General features: G+C 29.0%; 1 protein-coding gene across 7 annotated transcripts in view; it reads left to right on the top strand.

Moving 5' to 3' along the window:
- path (pathetic) overlaps window positions 1–12,365 on the top strand; it is a 196,672-nt gene that overhangs the window by 134,967 nt on the left and 49,340 nt on the right. The window contains exon 1 of one of the 7 annotated variants that reach the window (XM_067051327.1): window positions 1,552–1,671. The exons of the other annotated variants lie outside the window; for them this stretch is intronic. The gene's annotated coding sequence lies outside the window, so the exon portion shown is untranslated. Of the gene's footprint in view, window positions 1–1,551; window positions 1,672–12,365 lie in introns of those variants that run through there. 7 annotated transcript variants of the gene reach the window in all.

The following is a 12,365-nucleotide window of genomic DNA, read 5'->3' as shown; positions in this document are numbered from 1 at the left end:
AAAATCAAAATAAGCCGAATTACAATATTTTGAAGTTATTTATCATGCACAGCAAACTTTCCCATAATTTCAGAAAAAATAAAGCTCGAAAATGAATACAAATTAAATAGAACTCTAGATATAATAATTTTTGAGTGTACTAATTTATTTATAATGTACAAAACCTATTTACATTATTAAAACCAGTTTGCATGGAACCCCATTTATTTTTAATGAACATTGAAACCTGAGAATATTTTAAACCATTTATGCATATATGATATAACTGCATAAAAAATTATAGATTGAATTAAAACCACTTAGTAAATTATTTGTATTAGTATATTCTATTTGGAGTAAAATATGTGCATAAAAAAAAGTACACCCATTTTTCAAATAATTATAAATAAATTTATTTTAAGTGTACACAAATATAAATGGTGGAGTATTATTTGAACAGGAAAACAGCCCTAGATACACACAACTTAAAAATAAACAAACAAAAAATAAATACATCATCTGAAAATAATTATAACATCAATAAACATATAGACGTCGAATATTGATTCAAAATATTATAATAATAATATAATATTGATTTAATACAGTTTGATGTTTCCATCCGCTTAATAATTTATTTCGTTGTAACATTCCGCCATGAATTTATTATTATTTTTTTATGTATCATCGGAGGAGTTTATTGCATTACTTGCATGAATTACTTTGTTCAATGAAGCGGGAATTCTGTTAATAGGAACGTAGGAAGGACCTGAAGGTGTCTTCAAGGAAGTTTGCCAAGAAAAAAAATCTATTCTTTGCAATTCATTTTCGGCGCCATTGCAATAGCGTAAATAATATTATGCATTTGCCATTGTCGTCACAGTAGTAATTTTAAAGATTTGAAATAGGAACTTGCCAAAAAATATGACGTCGCAGTTGCAGGTAAGAACAATTTAGTGAACTGAAAAGTTCAATGTTCTTCATTTCATATTTAATATTATCTAGTAGTCTATTGATCTTTGTTCAGCATTGAACTCAACAGCAGCATCTATCTATTTTTTTTCTAACACTTCAATAATAATCCATCGGTTCACGATGCTAATCTATTAATCTTTTGCTCCAATAAAAAAAAAAAAAAAATGTCGCCTTAATGCGCCACAAAAAAGTCGAAGTTTAATAATTAAATTTACTAAAAGGAGAATACAAATAATTAAAAAATCTAACAAATAAATATGGATTGGAAAATGATATAATGAGGTTACTTCATGTAACAAAAAATTCAAATTTCGATATCTTAGACTTTCTTCTGCTTCTGAAACAATTCATTGGGTTCCCTATGAAAAGGAATTCGTACTTTTTCAAAATAATTATTAAAGTACTGATTTTATAAATCTAAGCTGAATTAATTAATATTCCCGATAATTACCTTAGTGATGTGGAAATTGAAGGTTCAGCATGAAATATTGCAGTTTAGATTAAGGATAATTTTTAAAGCTGATAAATGCTATAGGTATCTAATTTTTTTTTAATTTGTAGGTATACATCTGGAATAGGGGAGGTTCTTAAATGAGATAAAAAAAAGTTTATATTTTCTTTAGGCCACCCGGTAATTTCATTTAACCCGTGAAAAAGATTAACACATTCGCCTACATCTTTGAACAAAGGATCACGTTAATTTCAAAAAGTTCTATGGTATGTAAAACACTTAATATATTCTGGAAATTTTTGGTTTATACTAATTTCCTCCTCTATCAAAAATTATTATTATGGTCAAAGCCTCTATTGTAGCTACTTATAATCCCTGTGCAGAAAGTTACTTAATGTATATTAGGTACCGATTAGGTCAGTGTCGTAACATGTTGAGGTAATAAACACTATTGGAATGCTTATTGCTAATTAACATAAGAGGCGTGCGTCAACGCTGGTAAATATCAGGTTTAAGAGGCATATCATATGTGCATACTAACTCGAAGAATCACGCTTCAGGTAACGTTGCCTTAAGCAACTTTTATCGCGTGTGCAATTAAGTGCATCATAGGGTATGACTAGAATCAGATGCAATATCAAACAGATACTCATTGATATTACCATAAGTGTTCAACCTTCAGAACATTCCTGATTGTGTTTTGCCAACACTTGGTTGAATCTTTATGTAATCCACTTATTCTTATATTCTGCTATTTGATTACAGAAACAGAATAATAACACACTGTACCGAAAAATAAGAACATTCAGTAGGGATATTCATGATGTCGTGTTAAATGTAAAATGATTTACCATGTTATAGGATTGTGAGCAGCCCTATTTAAAGTTTTGTTAAATGTTTAATGCATGAGAGCTCCTAGCGGCTTTTCTGAGCAACTTGTTTAGCAACCTTCCTTAGAAAAATTTTTGTTAAAGGGCATAAAACCTAACATTCATCAACGCCCATAAAAAACCTCTAAGTTTTGATTAAAGTAATTTATTACAACATGCCTAATGTGAGTGTAAAGTAATAATTATATGAGCGTTTGTTTACTGGGTTTCTTGTTTAAAAGCGTCCAAATATTAACATAATCAAAACACAAACTGCGAGAAAGTAACTTAACACAACAAATAAATGTAGACGAGCTCAGTTGGTCTGTTGCGTAACTTTATTCTCCATTTAACAGACCTAGTTACAGACTCTTAACCATGTTATATCGTTTTAACATGGTAAATGGAGGAAATATTTCTCCATTGAACATAACTTTTTCCATTTAACACGCTTTTAGATGTTAAACTAAAGATCATGTATACCCCTAGTGAGAAAGAAATGTTAAACGCTATATATCTCATCTAGTTCTCTCTTAATATTATAAATAGTAAATATTTTCAGTATAGAAAAAATACATTTGTATAAAAATAAAATCACCTAGCAGATGCCCACTTTCCCCTCCAGGTACGTAGCTAGGGGAATTTTTGTTTATAATTTACATCAGCCAGTAAATATTTGTGCATGAAATATAAATAGATCGTTTATTTTGCAAAGAGGTTAGCTAATTTTGAATAATAATCGAGCCGAATTCTCAAAAGGAAATTATTAGTTTCCTCCAAATTATCTAAATCTGCGCTCCCATAACATGTTCCCACCATGTTTATCTTGTGATCTAACAGTAAAGATTCTATTATTGCTAGCTAGACATTTCTCGACTCTTGTTAATACTCCTCTTCAAATAAAAGAAGCATTTCTTTACGAAGGATATTGTGAGGATGGTGGCACACCCATAACTATAGTTATAGTTGTTTTCAAATAAATATTTTTACATTCATTTCGATTTAGACAAAAAATCCTATATAATGAACGAAATTCATTTTGTAGTATAGGACAAACTTAAAAGCTTAAGAAAATCCATAAATTGCATTGGATAAAATGCATTTTGGTCTAGATAATTTCTAGGATGCCATTTTTTAAAAAATTATGAAATAGCGTTTGTTGATAAAAATAAAAGCATCCCAAATTGTTTTTATGCGACTCTAATCCCTTAAATAATTTCTTGACGCAACTGGTGGGTTAAAATAAAATTGAAAAAAAATTCAAATTCACGTATTAGTTCACTGTATGGCAGTAAGAAATTAAAGAGTAGTAGCTATTTAGTTAACTAGTAGACATTATTTAATCCACCCTTTCGAACCTGATTTGAAACTGCGTTATTTTTTAATTAAAAAATAAAATATTTCTTTCTAGCCTTTTCATCAGAATGGTACAATGCTTACTGGAAAATAAAGTTAATTTTTATAATAATGTTAGTTAAAATGTTTTATGAACACTCAGTTAATTTACTAATATCTTACTAGTTACAGTAGTATATTTACAGTAAATACCGAAAAGAAGGAATTTGAAGTAAATTTAATTAGACCATAAATTTATTTAGCCTCAACATTTTCTCTTATGAATGGTTGATGACAAAAAATATTAAAAATTGAAATTTGAGGGAAAAAAGTTGAAAAATTTTTTAAAGTTATTATTATTTTTTTTTTTATCAAATTCTTACAAAAAGTTCAAGTATAAAATAAAAAATGAGGGTATAGAACACGCGAAATTGATTGTACTCAGAACTTGAAAAACTATCTAAGTGGTAATTACTAAATTTTTATTAAATTGTAAAATAAATTGATTGTATCCTGTATACTCATTTTGAATTTTATATTTATTACCTTTCATGAAAAAAAAATAATAATTATAAATTGAACAGTTTTTATCATTAATCCGTTTTTGGTTATCTGTCATTTTAAAAAGAACCATTGAGCCTTAACATTCTCTTATGGGCTTAAATGATTAAATTGACTAAGAATTCGTTCTGCAAAATATTTCTTGTAGGAAAAATATTTTTGACGATATATCACAACATAAGAGACAGGCCAATTTTTCTTTTGATTTGGATTTTAAAAGAACTTAATCTTAAAAAGTCGTAAAGAGTTAATTTTTGTTTCAATATTGTCATAAATTTTATTTAGTATTAAAACTAAAAAAAATGTGAAATATTATTCTAGCTTGTACAAATGCCAAAGTAATGCAAATAAGAACTGAAAATTTTGATTATTCGACGCATAGAAACCAAATTTAATTGTAAGAATATATTTTTTTATTCATGTATCATTTTAATTTTACTAAGTTTTATAATTCTGATAATTATTTTAATTACCTTCATATTTTAGCTATTTATTTAATAATCAAATATCCTTGTAACTGTTCAGTAGAAAATTGCCGTTCAGCATTCCTGCGCCTGTATAGCGCCATTGCCTTTACTTTTCGCCTTGTCAGTAGTTTCCTTATCTTAATTTCTTAGCGGCACTTTCCTATTTAATAATACTCCTGCTGTGGAATATTATTCAGCAATCAAGTACTCTTTATATTCATATTTAAGTTGTTATTTCTTCTATGTAGATATTCTTTGAATAGTTTTAATTTAATGTCCGGATGGTTTGTACTCGAAGATTGAACGTCGCACATTTGCTTGTAACGGTGAGAGTTTTGTTGACACACATTCCTTATCTGACTAGCCTACGGCTTTTTTTACGAAGTTAACGAAACCATCGCATTTGACGAAAAATATTTTTGGTTTTGTTTCGAAGTGGATATATTCCGAGGTTTCTTTCTCTACTATGGTCCTACAGTTTCAAATCTATTAGGGTTGTGTCAAAAAGTAACCGCAGTCCACGGTAGAATCTACGGTCTAAGTCAAATACGAAATGAAATAATTTTTATTAAATAAATCAAATGGTATCCTTTTTTTAGTCTCAACACTCTTTATTATATCGATAGTCCAACGTTTCTGCCATTTCGGCCATCCTCAAGGACAATCTAAACATTTAACAGCTTATTATACATTCATTTGTAACAATTTAAACAACAAAATTATTATTAATAATACAACATACCTTCAAATATAAATTCTCACCTCACATCAAAAATTTTAAAATGTTTTGCTGGCTATTCTGCCCAGGTTATCAATTATAAGTCACACCCAAAACAGCCTATGAAACAGTCAATTAATAGAGAGTCATATTAATTATTAATAAGCTTACCTCAGCTTATGTTTAGTTACCTATTCTTTTCAAGCTTCAATAATTTTTAAAACGTTTAATTTTCGATTAATCAACACTATCACTGTCATATAAACAAACTAATTTATAACCTTTCATACACTCAGGTCAGGCCTTTTATTAATTTAATTCAAATTGCATTTTGGTCTCAATTTGTATTTATTCCAATTATTAAAATTCATATCAAAATTAATTGTAAATTGTAACAAAAAGTTTTCATAAGTTTTTTTTACTTAAAATCTCTGCATGATGTTGGTTTAAATTCCTGGTATCTGTTTTAAAATTAACTGTATAATTGATGTTCTCTGATATATAAATTGACTCAAGTGTTTTTCTTTTGAACATATTGTTTTCTTCATGTAAAATTATGGTGTTATCAGAATCAAAATTAGGTTTCTTTTTAGCTGCATGCTGCACTAATGCTGTTTTATTAGGATTCTTTTCCTTATTTCTTGTATCATTTCTGTGTTGATATATTCCATCCCCCAACATTTGCTTTGTTTCACCTATATAGATAGCTGGACAATTTAAACGCGGAATTTTATATATCAATCCCGATCGAATTTTTATTTCAATAATTTTTATGTTTATATGACTTATGATATGCAATATCACTAATAATTGAACCTTTTGCTTGAAAGAATGTCTAAGTCACGCTAATTTTACAGTTTTCAAAAATGCGCTTAAATAATAGTTCTTGCTCTCAAATTTAATTTATTTTATTTTTATTTTTTTTTCTGAGTATAGCTGACATTTAAAAATACAGCAGGTAACTAAAATTAACATTTTCTTCTTGTCTATTTATTCAATCGTAAAAACAACGAAGAAAGCCACCTTGTCAATTGAAGGGCTCAGTCATAGAGTTGATAGAACAAAAGTATTGTTTTACATTAGAGTAAATTTAGACAAACCCATTAATCCAAACTAGAAGACTTTTTCTAAAAACTAAGGTCACTCTGCACGACTTGATATACGATTAGTTTGATTGTAAATCAGAAGAGGTCAACTGAAAAGGACTATATATTTTTAAAATGATGTTTTCACATACGTTGATCCTAAGACCTATAAATTTAATGAATTCTACTTTAAAAACAATAGTAAAATATTTGCCTTATTAGTAGAACATTTGACTAATAAAATTATTTTTTGATTTTATTTAGTGTCAATCGTATTCCAAAGATAGTACTGCGTTTACTATCTTAGATTGACTGCGCTTACTTCCTACTATTATACTACAGAGTTGTTACAAATTAACTTCAGTCCATAGACTACCATAGTACTATCCATGCAGTACCTCAAACACGATGTTACGGTTGCCATGGTGAAATAAAAACACTGGAGATATCTGCATAGACAAGGTATGTTACTGTTGTCATTGTGAAATAAAAACGCAGGCTAGATCTGCCTAGACAAGAGGTGTTAGGGTTGTCATGGTGAAAACAAAACACATACGATAAGATTTCTCATATGGCGCTATTTCGATTCAAACAGTACAGACAGCGAGCCTTTAAACTATTACCACTTCACATTGAACAATCGTAACGTTCCAAAATCAAACTGTCGCCTTCACAAAACCAAAACCCACTCGTCTAAAACATATCGCTTGTTTTCACCATGAAAACCACAACACCTCTTGTCTACGCAGATCTAGCCCGTGTTTTTATTTCACCATGACAACCGTAACACCTCTTGTCAATAGTTATGAAGTAAAATAGTAAAAGATGGTTTACAATAAATATTTTTCTGTTACTATTTTGATACCTTTATTGACCGTCACTCGGACTATCTCCCTACAATCAACCAATATCATTTATCGCTGCTTTGAATACTGGCACATTTGACAATTTTATTTTTGGATATTGTTTGAAGTTACAGACACAATACATCTTCCTTAGCTCTTTGAGTAAAATTTCAGAACACGTGTTTTTGTTGTCGATTTGTTTTTCCAATCGATTGTAGTTCCCTAAATCTGTAGATATCCATGCCTTGTTGTTTTGTAAGATATCCGACATGCTCAGCTTAACACTAAGATAACTTCCTACGTGTTATCTTGAGGTATGACGTAGTACAGTTTTAAATCGTCCAAAGATTAAATCGAGTCTGTGATCTTTGGAATGTCTACAGAGCTAATTACGTAATATATTCTACTGTCAAACGGAATTGTGAAGAAAGTATTTAATTTCACGAGACTAGCATAATCGCAGTTTTATTGACGGTATAAATAAATCTAGTAAAGATTAGATAAAAAAAAACTAATCCTGGATCATATTGAATGATTCCTTTCATTTCCCTTGTTCGTGAGGTATTTAAAGATAAAATTAAAGGATTACATTTAGACGTTTTGGAATTAAGAGTGAACCTTGTTGGAGACTCATGTGATAACCATTGGTAATCATATACAAACAGGGTTACCATAAAATAAAGTCGCGGAAGGTCAAGGAGAGGGGATAGATTAGATGAGAGAGGGAACGGAAAGAGATGAGATATTTATTTTTTAAACTCGAATGGGAGAAAAAATATTGACTCTTCAAACTGCGCTTACTGACGCTCGTGTCCAGAAGATTATTTCTTCACCAATATCTTTTTATCTTTATTGGGTTCACAAGTACTTTCTTAGTTCCACTGCCTTGTTGCTTTATTGTGATTAAATTGTACAATAATTAAATATAAAATAATAATCCATCGAATATAAAACCATGTGATTGTTTTGGTTTTATTGTTTTTTACTAATATACAATATACTAAAATCCTTCTTAGGATGGATATTTAGGGGTTATAGATTGAACTATGTAATCTCGTTTAACGAATTATTAGTTTCATTTATGTGTTGGTTTTCAAAAAAATAGACGAATATTAGTAACTTTTCTACATGTACATAATATATTTTCTTGAGTACATAAAACAATTATTAATGATTGGAGAAGTTTGTCGGGGGGTGTGGTCAGCAAAGTACAACATAAATAAACAAAACAATATTTATTTAAAATAAATAAATATTTTATTTTCAAAAAATTATTTAAAATAAATAAATATTTTATTTTCAAAAATTTATTTAAAATAAATAAATATTTTATTTTCAAAAATTTATTTAAAATAAATAAATATTGTTTTGTTTATTTATGTTGTACTTTGCTGACCGAACCCCACAGAAAACTTCTCCAATCATTAATGACCGTAGATTAATGACCTTGCACTGCCGATAGTCCAGAAACAGTCCTTCCTAATCAACTACTGCACCCAATACGTTTTCATAATTTTTAATTAGGTTTAATTAATAAAATAATCTCAGTAATTACTCTGTCACTGTTTATTCATATATTAAACCTAAATTATAATAACTTAATACCTATTGATTCATTAGCTCGAAATTTCAAGACTGTAGGAAGTTCATGTTGTTCATATTGAAGGATAAAACTAAAATTTTTCACATTTTTCGTTCATCTATCAATATTTTGAAAAATATTTACCGTACGCCAAAAGTATTAAAACCTTTTTTTTTAAACTTATGATTATTATCAATAATTATAAATTGTATTTGTTTTACAGATGTTATTTAAATTTATATATCATTTAAGGCCTTTGGTCTCTCAAATAGCATTTGATAACTAGGCACTTGCCGTTCCCCATTTATAATTATGACTGAAAACCTCAAAGCTACGCCAATAAAGACGAGCAATGTGCATTAACGAATAGTTCGACATTAAATTATTACCTTCAGTAATAGATATCACTTAAACCAGTAATACTAATAATAAAACTGAATAAAGATTTTCTCCTCAGAAAATATGGCCCACTTATGAGCATAAGCTTCAATCTAATCCAAATCTGATACATACTTTTCAAGGTTGATGAGAGCAAAACTAAATTAGTAATACAATTTATATTTAAAGCAATATCCGCATGACTCTTGTTAATATATTACTGATACCTTATCGTTATTTAAACCTCTTATAAAAATATTGATTGCTGTCTTTTAATAAATCATTGATTAATGGTTTTCCATTGTTCTCTTTTTTCTTGCACTGAAAGATTAATTTTTATTGCTCTCTTATGAAGTCGAATTTTATATTAAAGATTTAAAGAGAGTTGCTGCAGTAGAGTGATGATCATTTTACCATATTTGATGTGGAAGACAAATTGATGAATTTTCACTTATGGCCGTGAAGCCGTATGATATAAATCTAAATTATATCGTTCGCCAGACCTTAGATTAAGAATTTGGCAAGATCGGCCCACCTGTTGTAGGTCTCAAGGATGGTGTACGAGCGGGGTGTAGGTGTTTCTATTATTACAGTTAAGCATTTGCATTATATAAAAAAAAATGTAGAGAGTCAGATTGTTTCAGTCGGCCATTATATATAATAGTTATTTTTTATACATATAATATATATATTATGACAGTATGACATGTCACAATCTCACAGAGGAGATCATAACACAAAAAAGGCAACCTTCCCCACTGGGCCCGCCCCACTAAGACCCCGGGGAGCGACGGTCCTATATAACTTTTGAAATATTAGCTTAAAACGGGAAGAGGAGACTTTAAGATAGTTAAATCGAGCAATATTTAAAAAGTGCCCGAAATAAAAAAAATGGCATGAATATCTATATAATATATAATATAAATAAATATAAAGTATATAGTATAATATAAATATATAATAACTAACATTAACTAGAAGTAAATATGGTCTAGTAAAATAGTAAGTTAACCGAGAAGTAATTGTAAACTAATTTCTTTCAATGGATTCTGATGTAAAACTATAAAAAAAAAATTACAATAAAAAAGTATAATGACCGTAGTTAGGCCTAATATAGCAGATTTTTCAAAATGGCAGCTGTATATTTTTAGGTTTATAGCCAATTACTGTTAAAATAATACTAGTAGCTCAACATTGCAAATTTTGGTATATAACAAGTATGTGTGTAGATTAACTCTACCTACATACTTAAATTTTGAAATAAAACTTATTTATACCCGAATATGGTTTACAGAGCCTGTATTGTGCAGTGTATTTAGCTTTATACCTAGAAACGCTTTTTCAGTTGATGGATTCCAATTTTTTTCCTCCCTTTTTTTATTTATTTTTTCATTTCTTGTATCCAGAAGTAAAATCTTTTACCCTTTACAAGTTTCATACTTTTTGTTTCTGTACAGTACTAATAAAATGTTGACGAGAATTTTCTGTAAGAAAAAATTTCAATTTTTTCCCGGACTAATGGACAGGTACAGTAAGTGTCCTTGAAAAGTAAGTTTTGGAATATTTTCAAAAGAGCAACTTCGGAAATCCATTTCATTGAAGATAAGAACTAACATTTTCTCCGATTTTTCGTTCACTGCTCAAAATCTAGAAAATGATTAACTGCACGAAAAGAATATTAAAAATTACTGGAGGATTTCTGATTGACCGTGTGTATTACTAAATGGAATATGGTCCTGGTGAGTATTATCCTATAATATGGAGTATTATCCTAAAAATAATAACTCTAAAATGATCAGACAAAAAAGAAAGAACTATGTTATGGCCGAATTGAAGCTCGTTAAATGCACTGTAAAATGGTTTATTACGATATGTCAGCCACTTGATATATACTTTAGGAGTTACTGGCAATAAACCTAGATATATACGGGCGCCATTTTGATAAAATTGCCATATTCGCCCTGATAACCAAAAGGAAGGGTAAACTTTTTGCCACTTTCTCTTTTAAACATTTTTAGGTCAGAATCCATTGACAGAAACTTATTCATACTTACTTCTAGGTGCAGCTAAATTTTAAGCTATTTTTACAAGACTAATATATTAAATTGTTAAAAAATGGGGCAGCAGTAGCAGTGTGGTAACGCGTCAGTCTAGCAATCTACAGGTTGTCGGATCAAATCCTGGTCCCACCCGGGCTTTTTTTTTCAAGCACAAAATAATTCAAAACTCATTGGCAACCCCCCCCCCTCGGGCATTTGTGAGGCCCGTTAGCCAATGGGTGGCACTCACAAAAAATAGGCGTGGGAGTGACGAAACCACCCTGCGAAAAAATTTATAATACGTAAATATGTAATTTATAATAGAATATTACCTCCTAATATTGGTAAATACATCGCGCGAGGACTTAGGCCTCCATCGTCTGTTGTGCCCATAAAATAATAATAATATAATATATTAAATTGTAAAAAAAAAATACTTCGGAAAAGATAGTTGTTTGTTCTATATATATTTTTTAAAGTTTTGGTTATATATAGCAAAAACTTGAAAGAACAATACTGATCTCCTTATTTGTATTATTAGAAAAAAATTTAACTAATGTTTAAATACCGGATCTAATTTTGTACCGGATAAAATTATGCTAAGCTTCATCATAATTTGTTATTTATTTATTTATTTTTTTTAAATCAGCAATGAAAAATCAATTTTGCCTAAAATTAAATATTTACTATTTCTACCTCCGGAACCAATTAATTTTTCAATGAAACTATATCTCCAAACTCTCAATAAAAATAATATGCTTATTATATACCACACTCCTAAAACTAAAGATTAAAACTTTATTAATTCGTATTTTCCATAGTTTTTTTTTTTTTTAAATATTAACAAACTCCATACTTTTTATATTGATCTGCACTCTTTAAATGCGACAAAGATTGGATTGGACACAAATTTTATTGTACAGGATAATTCTTAAGACTGAAAGGTATTCCGAAATGTTGGTTTATACTAAAATTATTTCAAAAAAAGGATAAAAACAAAAACGTGGAATATGTGTTAATATTAAAAAAAAAAAACCTATAGAAAGTTCGAATCAATAAAGATAAATAACATGCGATATTT

Source organism: Halyomorpha halys, unplaced genomic scaffold, assembly GCF_000696795.3.
Source record: "Halyomorpha halys isolate HHAL.00 unplaced genomic scaffold, Hhal_1.1 Scaffold469.1, whole genome shotgun sequence".
Lineage (NCBI taxonomy): Eukaryota > Metazoa > Arthropoda > Insecta > Hemiptera > Pentatomidae > Halyomorpha > Halyomorpha halys.
Note: the sequence above shows the minus strand (reverse complement) of the source record. Positions and strands in the feature narration are given on the sequence as shown.